General features: G+C 33.3%; 1 protein-coding gene across 2 annotated transcripts in view; it reads right to left on the reverse strand.

The window, feature by feature from the left end:
* LOC136025284 (neuropeptides capa receptor-like) overlaps positions 1 to 13,555 on the reverse strand; it is a 141,034-nt gene that overhangs the window by 86,878 nt on the left and 40,601 nt on the right. The window lies entirely within an intron of this gene.

Genomic DNA, 13,555 nt, shown 5'->3' on the forward strand with positions numbered 1-13,555 from the left:
CATTTATTCATGTTTCTCTTGTTTCTCAAAATAAAAATAAAAATTAAAAACCTTTTTTGTGACAATATCAATTGACGCCTAAGTACAAAAATAGAACACAGAAAGAATTAATCAATCCTGAATTGGAATCAACAATTCGTAAAGTAGAAGCAATGAATCTACTCTTTGCATTTTTTAAAAAGTACTTTTAATTTTTCATACTTTCTTGTATAACTTGAGTAGTTTAAGCAGAAAAGAAAAAAAAAACACTTTGAATCCAATTTTTTTTTTTACAAAATATTTTAGACATTAACAGTTTTCAAACTTTTCAAACAGTTTTCAAACATTTCCATTAAATGTTTATTTATGACAACCTCCCAACCCAGACAAGGACGACCTGCTTTCCGTGTAGCCTCAGACGGTTGGCCAAAAAGGACAATCCTCGGCAATCTGTCATCCTTCATTCGCAAAACATGGCCTAGCCATCTCAACCTTTCTTTCATTATAACCCTAAAAAGCGGGATTGAACCACATTTTTTTACACCCTACTGTATTGAAATACGGTCAGTCAGCCGGGTACCCAGAACAATCCGTAGGCATTTTCTCTGGAAAACATCTAGTAAATTTTCATCTGCTTTTCGGAGCGCCCATGCTTCAGAGCCATATTTGACCACTGTCATCACTGTAGCTTCCAATATTCTAATTTGCAGACTCATTTTTCTATTTTTCTAGCCTTTTTTTAACTGTAAAAAAACACGCTGAACCTTAGCTATTCTACTTTTAACATCTTCACTGCTCCCACCGACTTTACTAATAATACTACTAAGGTAAGTGAAGCTGCTAACCTAATCAATCTTTTCGTTACCCAACGTTACCTTCTCATCTTCACTTATTCCTAGCCTTAGTGAATTAGTCTTCTTCACATTAATTTTCAAGCCTATTCTAGTACCCTGAACTCGTAAAACCTCTAAAAATTCATTCATTTTGCTCACACTTTCATCAAATATGCTCAAATCATCAGCATAATCTAAGTCCAAGAGCGTTTTTCCTCCCCCATTTGATTCCGTGGTCTCCAATTGCCTTTCCTGTGCTCCTTAAGACAAGTTCCATCAAAATGATCCATATAAAGGGGGATAGAAAACGACCCTGCTTAACTACTAATTTAATACAAAACCAGTTGCTAACCTCATTTACTACCTTAACCGCAGCAATATTATTCTCATATCAGTATAGCTAGTATAGCTAGTATCAGTATAGCTAGCTCTTTCAGTATATCGAAAATCGGAGAATCAACAATGTCAATTGGCAGACGCAGCTTTAATCATTATGGATTTTCGAATAAATCTCCTCAGAGCAACTACAACTACTACTACTACTACTTCTACTACTACTACTACTACTACTGCCACCACTACTATTACTACCACCACTACTACTACTAATACTACTACTACTACTAATACTACTACTACTACTACTCCTACAACTACTATTCCTAATACTACTACTTCTACTACCACTTCTACTACTACTACTACTACTACTACTACTACTACTACTACTACTATTACTACTACTACTACTACTACTACTACTACTACTACTACTACTACTACTACTACGATTACTAATACTACTACTATTAATACTGCTAACAACTCACAGTCGAATAAGCCAGCTTCGGCCAACACTGGGATGGTGCTCCTCCACCATCCCAGTCTATTCAAAGCATCCCTCTTTACACCATCCCAGGAAGTTCCAATTTCCCTTAAATCCTTAGTTAAAAAATCCTTCCACCAAAAATGAGAACGACCTTCTTTCTGTAGAACCCTAGAATGTTGACCGGAAAATATTCGGTAATCTGTCACCCTTCAACAATAGAACATATCCTATTATCCAAAAACTTTCTCTCATTATAGCCCTAGTAAGCTAGATTGAACCACACTTTTCGCACAGCCCACTGCTAAAAAAAATAGTCAGGTACTCAAAACAATCCCTAAGCAATATCCTTGGAAAACATCTAGCAAACCTTCCTCCATTTTTCGGAGCGCACATTTTTCTGAACCATATTTGACCACTGTCATCAGTGAAGCTTCCAATATTCTAATATCGGTTAGGTTAGAAGACTTATCTTCCGATTCTTCCAGGCTTTTTTCAACTGGAGAAAAAATGCCTTGGGCCTCGGCTAGTCTACTTGTAATATCGTCCCTTCGTCAACTGTATTTACTAGTAATACTACCTAGGTAAGGTATTTTCCAAGGTACTACCAAGGTATTTTCGCTAGATGTCGTCCCCTTTTCATCTTCATTTATTCCTTACCTCAGATGCTTAGTCTCCTTAACATTAAGTTCCGAACCTATTCTAGCACCCTGAACCCACAGAACCTCTAAGAGTTCATTGGTTTTGCTTGCAGTTTCATCTTGGATGTTTTAATTGTCAGCATAATCTAAGTCCAGAAAAGCTTTACTTCCCCATCTGATCCCGCATTCTTCTTTTGCTTTTCCTGTGCTACTCATGATATAGTCTGTCAAAAGGGTCTACATAAATGGGGATAGAACACAGTCCTGCTTAATTTCTGATTTAATAAGTCCCTTTCTATTTGTTCTTGTAACAGTAAGTATAACGCATATGAGCTACTACTATCACCGTCAGTCGGTTATACAGGGGCATATGCTAAAATGACCGATAATCTGCACTATTTAAATAATAAAATGAGCAATTGGCATTTCATTATTAATACCTTCCCATCATAAGCATGATTTAAAAGCATCCTTAGTCATCATGAGCCTTGCTCCCTGTTTATGTACTCCATCCTTACTGCCTGAGTAAATAAAGTCTATATCACCTAGTTTCGTATTTCCTAGCTCTGGGATAGACATTCTGAAACCTCTAACAATTCCAGTTAGAAGCGTCTGAATTCGTCAGTAAAAATGCCAAACAATAGTTTTTTTTTAATGTCTCAACATTCCAAGTTCTGGGCTCAACACATTCCGGCTCGACACATTTTTTGGAGTGCACAAAGAAGAGTTTAAGCCAGACCAGAAGAAGCTGACCAGACCACAAGAAGTCCCTGGGATCTTTAGTTGATTGGAGGCTTTGTGCAATCCTGGGTCCATACTGGTCACGACATCATTTTCAGTACTTGGCATTTCTCTATTATCAAAAATAGTCGAAATCCTGGACTTACAATCTCAAACCTTTTACCTCCGACTCATTATTTATTCATACCTACAAATATTATGTTACTTCGGGAAGGCAACCCATAGCAGATACTTAGCTAGGAAGAGACTTTCACCCCAAAAACACCCCCCAAAACAGACCAAGCCCATAAGAAACATCCGTTAGTCAGAATCAAGGGCAAATGCTGTTTAGTTTACTACGGTATAATTTCCTTGAGGGGTGCCAGTCCTCAAGCAGTAATAGAGTTAGCCGCTAGGTCCCCACTCTTGCACAAACCCCAAAAGGGTCAAGGTAGCCCTTTGAAGAGGCTGTTGTCTATAAATCTGGAATCATAAGCCCTACCGTGGTTATCAAATAGTTCGCGGCAACGAACTATATAGTAAGGAACGCCCCGGCTCAATATTAACTGAAACTCTAATAAATAAAATTTGGATACCAATAGTTACATCAAAAGAGTTGTACTTTTATACTGATTTTAAATATATAGCTTTCTTCATGTTTAGTCTTACCCATCAAAAGTTACGAGCCCGAGAAAATTTTCCTTGTTTTAGAAAATAGGGAAAACACCTCCTAATAGTCATTGACACCTAACGAGAATTACACCGTCAGATTCGGCGTATCCGAAAATTATACTGTAGAAGTTTCAAGCTTCTATCTACAAAAATGTGGAATTTAGTATTTTTTTTTTTGCCAGAATGCAGATCACGGATGCGTGTTCATTTGTTTTTTTTTTGTTTTTTTCTTGTCTTTTTTTTGTTCTTCTTTTTTTCCCAGGGGTGATTGTATCGACCCAGTGGTCCTAGAATTTCGCTAGAGGGCTCATTCTAACGGAAATTAAACTTTTTACTGCCCTCTTTAAGGAACAAAAGTATTGAAGGGCACCTAGTCCCCTCCCACGCTCATTTTTTTCTAAAGTCACTGGATCAAAACTTTGGAGATAGCTATTTTATTCAGCATAGTCGAAAAACCTATGTCTTTTTTGTCGACTTAACCCTAACAGTCCCCGGGGGAGGGGCTCTAACTTACAAACTTTCACCATTTTTTACATATAGTAATGGTTATTGGGAAGTGTAGAGACGTTTTCAGGGGGACTTTTTCGCGTTGAAGGGGAGGGGGTTAAGGGGTTGCGTTGGCAGATCTTTCCAAGGAGGAATTTATAATGAGGGAAGAGAATTTCCACGAAGGTGGCGCATGATTTTCTAGTATTATCTAAAAAGAACAATGAAAAAATAAATAAAATAAAAGTTTTTCAGTTGTATGTAAGGAACACCATTAAAAAATATGACGAAAAGAAATTGTTATGTATATAAGGGGGTCCAAATCCTCCACAATACCTCGCTCTTTCTGCTAAAGTGTTTTTAGTAGTTTCAACTATTTATTCTACAGCCTTTGTGATTCAGGGGTCATTCTTAAAGAATCGGGACAAAATTCAAGCCTTACTCTAAACAGCGAGGCATTGACGAGGAGGTGAACCTTTCATATTTGTATTAAGAATAAACAAATATAGAAGTTCGTTACGTAAGTTAATAAAAATGTTCGTAAAAATAACTAAAAAGTTCCAGTTGTCTTTTTAAGTAACCACAAATTGGAGGGCAACTAAGCCTCCTCCCCCACCCCCTTTTTTTATCAAAGTTATCCGATAAAAACTACGAGAAAGCCATTTAGCAAAAAAAATATTAATATGCAAATTTTGTTTTGATTATTCAGGTGCAGTGAGCCAAAATCAAAACATGCATTAATTCAAAAACGTTCAGAAATTAAATAAGAAAACAAGTATTTTTAACTGCAAGTAAGGAGCGACATTAAAACTTAAAAAACGAACAGATATTGTTCCGTATATGAGAGGGGTTGTCTCCTCCTCAACGACTCGCTCTATACGCTAAAGTTTTTTATTGGTTCAAAATGTGGAGTTGTGAGAAAGTCAAACTATAGCGTAAAAAGCGGGGCGTTGAGGACGAGACAACCCCTCTCATTTACGGAATAATTTCTGTTCATTTTAAGTTTTATTGTCGCTCCTTACTTGCAGTTAATTTTTTTTTTTTATTCAATCCTCCTATAGAGGATCGTCCCACCATGGTGTCCTGCGTCGCCATTCAATTTAACCTACAGCTGGGAGAAGGCTTGTAACTCACGGGATGTGTCCACACGCTAGAGGGCCATGCCGGATGTACATTCGAGGGGGTCTTCTTCCTCCTCCGCTTGTTTTTACAGCCCTGTGCATGTTCGTCCCAGTTTACATTACGGACCCTAAGGTATGAAGTCCCCACCTGGTTCGCTCCTCAAGGTACCCTACATATCTGTTGGGCGATCCCCTACCCACTAACTGGGGAGAGGTATTCAATTGAAATACAAATGTAAGTTAAAGTTGTCACACAACTACCAGTGAAAAATATACTGGAAGTCACCACCACCTTATCTCGCTGGCAATTGTGATTTAGGGTTGTTTAAAATATATATATATATATATATATATATATATATATATATATATATATATATATATATATATATATATATATATATATATATATATATATATATATATATATATATATATATATATCTGTAAGGAAGCTTACTTCCCAAAAATTCAAGTTATTTTTACCGTTGCTTACCTCCAGGAGATCTTTTAACGCCCTTGAGCTTGGGGGATTCTGTAGACGACTATAAAAGACGTTAATTCAGGCTTATAAATATGTTAATAAAGTTGCGGTGAAAGGATAGCAATTTGAGTCTTGTAAGGGGGGAGAAGATGAACATTTGTGTTAATTGCTTTGTGATGTTTATTATTGAATAGAGTATATCATGACCTGGTTCGGCTTACTGATATTATTATAATTGGGTAGCAAAGGAATAAGCAATCAAATATGAGATTCTCGCAAGAGCTTTTGATCATATTAACGCATTTTGTATAGGTTTTATGAAGCTTAACTTGTAAGAATCAAACAGTTCGTGGTAACGAACTCTAGTAAGGAGCGACCCGGCTCAATAGTAATCAAAACTCAAAAATATGGAATTTTGATGTCAATAGCTACATCAAAAAAATCATATTTTAATACTGATTTTAAATGTATAAGTTTCATCAAGTTTAGTCTTACCCATCAAAAGTTAAGAGTCTGAGAACCCCCTAAAAGTCATAGAATGTTAACGAAAAACACACCATCTGATTCTGCGTATCAAAGAACCCTACTGTAGAAGTTTCAAGCTCCTATCTACAAAAATGTGGAATTTTGTATTTTTTGCCAGAAGGCAAAAACGACGGATGCGTGTTTATTTGTTTTTTTTTTGGGTGATTGCATCGACCGAGTGGTCCTAGAATGTTGCAAGAGGGTTCATTCAAACGGAAATGAAAAGTTCTAGTTCCCATTTTAAGTGACCAAAAAATTTGAGGGTACCTAGGCCCCCTCCCACGCTAATTATTTTCCCAAAGTCAACGGATCAAAATTCTGAGATTTTGTTCAGGGTAGTCGAAAAACCTTATAACTATGACACTGGGGACAACTTACTCCCACACAGTCCCCATGGGAGGGGCTAAAAGTCACAAACTTTGACCAGTGCTTACATATAGTAATGGTTATTTGGAAGTGTACAGACGTTTTCAGGAGGTCGGGGGACCCCCTGAAAATGGACCAAGGACCCCCTTGGTCGGGGGAGGGGTTGAGAAGAGGGGATATGTTGGGGGAATTTTCCATGTAGGAATTTGTCATGGGGGAAGAAAATTTCCATGAACGAAGCTCGAATTTTCTAGCATTATTATAAAAAACAATGAAAATATAAATATGAAAAAGTTTTCTTTCAACTGGAAGTAAGGAGCAGAATTAAAACTTAAAATGAACAGAAATTGTTACGCATATGAAGTTCTCACCTCCTCCTAATACCTCACTCTTTACGCTAAAGTGTTTTTAGCAATTTCAACTATTTATTCTACGGCTTTTGTGATTCAGGGGTTATTCTTAATGAATTGGGACAAAATTTAAGCTTTAGTGTAAAGAGCGAGGTACTGAGGGGGGAAGATTAACTCCTTGATATATTTAATAAAAACATGAGAATACAAAATTTCGTTATATAAGCTAATTTATAAGTTACACATATCTTTTGCTAATAAAAACATTCGTAAAAATTTAAAAGTTCTAGTTGCTTTTTTAAGTGGACTAAAAAATCGGATGGCAACTAGGCTTCCTCCCCCGTTCATTTTTTCTCAAAATCATTCGATCAAAACTATGAGTAAGCCATCTAGCCTAAAAAAAATAAATATGCAAATTTCGTTTTAATTATTCCTCTTCGGAGAGCCAAAATCAAGTCATGCATTGATTAAAAAACGTTCAGAAATTAAATAAAAAAAACAAGTTTTTTTTTAACTGAAAGTAAGGAGCGACATTAAAACTTTAAACGAACAGAAAATACTTCGTATATGAAAGGGGCTAAAATTTTAAAGTTGCATTGTAGCACAGAAAATAAAATTTTGTTGGAATGTTCTGTGGCTGACAAAAAAAAAAGTGAATCAAATTACAAGAGACCCTCTATGAGTCTCAAGAAAACTCCAAGAACTTAAAAAACAGAGCTGCTGAAAAAAAAATACGTTTGTCAGTTAAATTCAGAGAAGAGAAGTATTTTGGATCCCTGTCAACCAGGCTCAATGCAAAGCTAAGCAGAAAAGCAAAAAACTGAAAAAATATAAATGATTTGGAATTGAAAAACTGTACAACATAAAACTGATATAACATAAAAAAATAAGATATATTTTGATCAGACTGGAACAAGATAGATAATCCAAATTCATAATTGAGAAATTAATTTTATGAGTTTTGGTTCGTCATCTCTTGTTTACATCTGCCATTGAATATTAAGAAAACAAAGTGACAGCTTTTCTGTTCCAGAATTTCTAAGGCATTGATCCATTACAAAGCTTATCGCTTTAAGATAGGCCAAGATTCAATAGCAATAACAGTTCCAAGTCTTGGGATCCAAAATTTCCTGAATAACTTGAATTCTTTTAGTTGGCTTTCAATGTGAATGTAAGGAACAACTTTTCCTAACATTTTTTTAAAGTTTAATTTATTATTCGTTTTTTTTAAGGTGAAATATGTCTATGAAACCCATCTCATTTTCATTGTACATTATAAATAGTCTATATAAAAGTAAAGGTAAAAAAAGTAACATATATATAGCTGACTTTACTTACTTTATAGCTGACTTGTTTTTAAGTCAACTAGAATATAAATATATGATGGATAAGAATAATCCAATTAATTTAAAACATGCTTTGTCAAATAATAAAAGATATTTAGATGATATTTATATGACCATCGGTGATTTCTCTTTTCATGATATATATATATATATATATATATATATATATATATATATATATATATATATATATATATATATATATATATATATATATATATATATATATATACATATATATATATATATATATATATATATATATATATATATATATATATATATATATATATATCCAATAAATCTATTTGTTCCTTCTATTTTTTTAGCATTTTCAAAGTAACCGCCTCAACCTCAAAATTCCTATTTAAGCGCCTGAAAGCGATCTTGGACGTTAGAAAGCTTTTCAAAATAATGTGTACTTTCAGTCAGGATTATTCAAGTTGCCTAAATATAAACCACTTATAGTTTAACTTGCCCTGGCCAATAAGCAGTAATAAGCAGGCTCAGATGGTCAATAATTTAGTCAAACAGAACTTAACTTTAAGAATGTGACTTGCGTTCAAGAGTTTGTAAATAAAGCTTCCAATCAAGGTCCTTGGGTCTTTACTATTTAGTACTTACCAATAATTTGCAGATACTTCCCAAATAATAGCACTTAACAGTGATTGGTTGGCACCGTCGCTACAGTTTAATTATAGTTGTTTAGGTTATATTACTCTATAATCGTTTAAAACAAAGAGAAAAGGTGACTCTTCTTTCCCATAGTTCCATTTAAAAATTTGTGTTTTAATTTCATTGGATTACGCCTGTGACGTGTTTCTCTGAGGCATTCGTAAGCCAGATAATTCTTGGGAGGACCATAGAAAAAGAAGTTCATTTTGATAGACAACAGCCACTATTTTTAACAAGTAGTCCCTTTGTTTCTTAAAAGTTCAATTTCAAGAGCCCAGTCCTAGTGTGTCAATTAAGTTCATAAGGACGTTAACTGAGTTTATAAATATTTTCTGAGAGCTCTTCAGCTTCAGCTCTTTCTAAGAGCTTATAATTGTTTGTACCCTCCTTGAAAAATGCCAAATAGGTGACAAAAACAGAAAATTTGTGAAGCAAATGTTCCCTTAAAATAAATTCATGGGCTTTTGCCTACAAAACTGTCACTTTAATCCCATTACCATCTATTGCTATTTTTTTTATTCTGCCTTATCATCCGCTACTCCTTGTCTATTCCTCTAAACTACTATCAAATTGACTAAAGGAGTAGCCTAAATATTTAACAAAAAACGGTAAAAGCAATTTACACTTTCACAATACGCCCAACTGATTATTTCTATCTGTTACAAAAAGAATACGTAACCTTTTGTTCCAAAGAAAATATCTATTTGATAAGCCGTTAATGAATTTGAGGGACGTTTTAAATGTTAATAGATATATTACTTGATGAACGTTGAATCTATTCTGAAAATATCAGATACGTGCCCGACATTCACTAGAGCTTATTACCGTTAAATTTCGTTAGTTTGTTTGTTGGAAAGACCTCTAATTGGTCCTAAGATACGGTGTGAATTCATTTTCAACTAATCTGAGGACTTAGCCCAAGAAACACAAATGAAAATTTTTGGAGTAAGTTCTAGTGAATGTCGGAATCAAACAGTATGTGATAACAAACTGTAGTAAGGAGCGACCGGCTCAATAGTAAAAGAAACCCTAAAAAACGGAATTTTGATACCAATAGTTACATCAAAAGAATCGCATTTTAATGCTGATTTTAAATATATAAGTTTCATTAAGATTAGTTTTACCCATAAAAAGTTACGAGCTTGAGAAAATTTGCCTCATTTTAGAAAATAGGGGAAAATACCCCCTAAAAGTCATGAAATCTTAACCAAAATCACACCATCACATTCAGCGTATCAGAGAACCTTATTGTAGAAGTTTCGAGGTCCTATCTACAAAAATGTGGAATTTCGCATTTTTTGCGAGAAGACAGATCACGGATGCGTGTTTATTTGTTTGTTTTTTTTTTTTTTTTTTTTCCAGGGGTGATCGTATCAACTGAGTTGTCCTAGAATGCTGCGAGAGGGCTCTTTCTAACGGGAATTGAAAGTTCTTGTGCCCTTTTTAAGTGACCAGAAAAATTGGAAGGCACCTAGACCCCCCGGATTAAAATTCTGAGATAGCCATTTTATTCACCATAGTCGAAAAACCTATTAACTATGTCTTTGGGGATAAGTTACTCCCCCAAAGTCCCCGTGGGAGGGGCTGCAAGTTACAAACTTCGACCTGTGTTTACATATAGTAATGGTTACTGGGAAGTGTACAGAAGTTTTTAGGGGGATATTTTTGGTTTAAGGGGAGAGTTGAGGGGGAGGTTACGCGGGAGGATATTTCTATGACGAAAGTTCTCATGGGGGATGAGAATTTCAATGAAGGGGGTGCAGGATTTTCTAGCATTATTTGAAAAAACAATGAAAAAAATAAGTATGAAAAGTTTTTTCTACTGAAAGTAAGGAGTAGCATTAAAACAAAACGAACAAAATTATTACGCATATGAGGGGTTTACCTCCTTGTTATACCTCGCTCTTTACGTTAAAGTATTTTCAGTAATTTCAACAATTTATTCTACGGCCTTTGTGATTCAGAGGTCATTTTTAAGGAATTGGGACAAAATCTAAGCTTTAGTGTAAAGAGCGAGGTATCGACGAGGGTTTAACCCCCTCATATACGCAATAAAAAGATACGAATATAGAAGTTTGTTACGTAAGTTAATACGTAAGTTAATACGTAAGTTACGTATATTTTTTACCAATAGAAACGTTGGTAAAAAATTAGAAGTTCTATTTGCTTTTTTAAGTAATCAAAAACTTGGAGGGCAACTAGGGCTCCTCCCTCGATTCTTTTTTCTCGTAATCTTCCGATTAATTGTAATTAATTAATATGCAAACTTCGTTTTAATTATTTATGTGCGGAGAGCCAAGATCAAAACATGCATTAATTCAAAAACGTCCAGAAATTAAATGTAAAAAAGCTTTTTTAAATGAAAATAAGGAGCAACATTAAAACTTAAAACGAACAGAAATTAATCCGTATATGAAAGGGGCCTTTCCTCCTCAACGTCCCGCTCTTTACGCTAAAGTTTCTTACTGTTTTAACAATAGAGTTAAGAGAAAGAGTCAAACTTTAGCGTAAAGAGCAAGGCGTTGAGGAGGAAAAGCCCTTTCATATACGGAGTAATTTCTGTTCATTTTAATTTTTAATGTTGCTCCTTACTTTCATTTAAAAAAAAAAACTTGTTTTTTTTTATTTACTAGTAAGGAAGAGTCAAACCATCAAAGCAATAATTATAGTAAGAATAATAATAACAATAACAATGATAATCTAATGCTCATTATAATTCTAATAATAATTAATATAAGATTTTTAATATCAATAATAATAATAATACCAATAATTATAACAGGTTCAATAGACATTTAAAACACGAGGTTTCAAAACCAGGTAACTGAATAGCGGCATATCAGACAACTTTAAGGACCTGGCACCGAGAATAAAGGAATAAAAAATAATAATAAGAATAATAATAATAGTAATAATAATAATAATAATAATAATAATAATAATAATAATAATAATAATAATAATAATAATAATAATAATAATAATAATAATAATAATAATGATAATAATAATAATAATAATAATAATAATAGTAATAATAATAATAATAATAATAATAATAATAATAATAATAATAACAATAATAATAATAATAATAATAATAATAATAATAATAATAATAATAATAATAATAATAATAATAATAATAATAATAATAATAATAATAATAATAATAATAATAATAATAATAATAATAATAATAATAATAATAATATAATAATAATAATAATAATAATAATAATAATAATAATAATAATAATAATAATAATAATAATAATAATAATGTCAATAATAATGGTAATAATAATAATAATGATAATGATAATAATAACAATAACAATAATAATAATCATAATAATAATAATAATAATAATACTAATAATAATAATAATAATAATAATAATAATAATAATAATAATAATAATAATAATAATAATAATAATAATAATAATAATAATAATAATAATAATAATAATAATAATAATAATAATAATAACAATAATAACAATCTATCGAACAGTTCGTGGTAACGAACTGTAGTAAGGAGCGACCAGGTTCAATAGTAACCAAAACTCTAAAAAATAGAATTTTTATATCAATAGCTACATCAAAAGAATCGCATTTTAATGCTGATTTTAAATATATAAGTTTCATCAAGTTTAGTCTTACCTATCAAAACTTACGAGCCTGAGAAAATTTGCCTTATTTAAGAAAATAGGGCGAAACACCCCCTAAAAGTCTTAGAATCTTACCGAAAATGACACCATCAGATTCAGCGTATCAAAGAACCCTACTGTAGAAGTTTCAAGCTCCTATCTACAAAAATGTGGAATTTTGTATTTTTTGCCAGAAGACAAATCACGGGTGCGTGCTTATTTGTTTGTTTGTTGTTTTTTTTCCAGGGGTTATCGTATCGACCAAGTGGCCCTAAGATGTCACAAGGGGGCTCATTCTAACGGAAATGAAAAGTTCTAGTGCCCTTTTTAAGTGACCAAAAAAATTGGAGGGCATCTAGGCCCCCTCCCACGCTCAATTTTCCCAAAGTCAACAGATCAAAATTTTGAGATAGCCATTTTGTTCAGCATAGTCAAAAACCATAATAACTATGTCTTTGGGGATGACTTACTCCCCCACAGTCCCCGTGGGAGGGGCCACAAGTTACAAACTTTGACCAGTGCTTATTTGATAATGGTTATTTGGAAGTGTACAGACGTTTTCAGGGGGATTTTATTTTGTTTGGGGGTGGGGCTGAGGGGAGGGGGCTATGTTGGAGGATCTTTCCTTGGAGGAATCTGTCATGGGGGAATAAAAATTCAATGAAAAGGGCGCAGGATTTTCTAGCATTACTATAAGAAAACAATAAAAAATAAACATGAAAACGTTTTTTCAAATGAAAGGAAGGAGTAGCATTGAAACTTAAAACGAACAGAGATTATTACGCATATGAGGGGTTCTAAAAATACTTTAGCTTAAAGAGCGAGGTATTTAGGAGGAGATAAATACCTCGCTCTTTATGCTAAACTATTTTTAG

The sequence above is a fragment of the Artemia franciscana genome, chromosome 3, assembly GCF_032884065.1.
Source record: "Artemia franciscana chromosome 3, ASM3288406v1, whole genome shotgun sequence".
NCBI lineage: Eukaryota > Metazoa > Arthropoda > Branchiopoda > Anostraca > Artemiidae > Artemia > Artemia franciscana.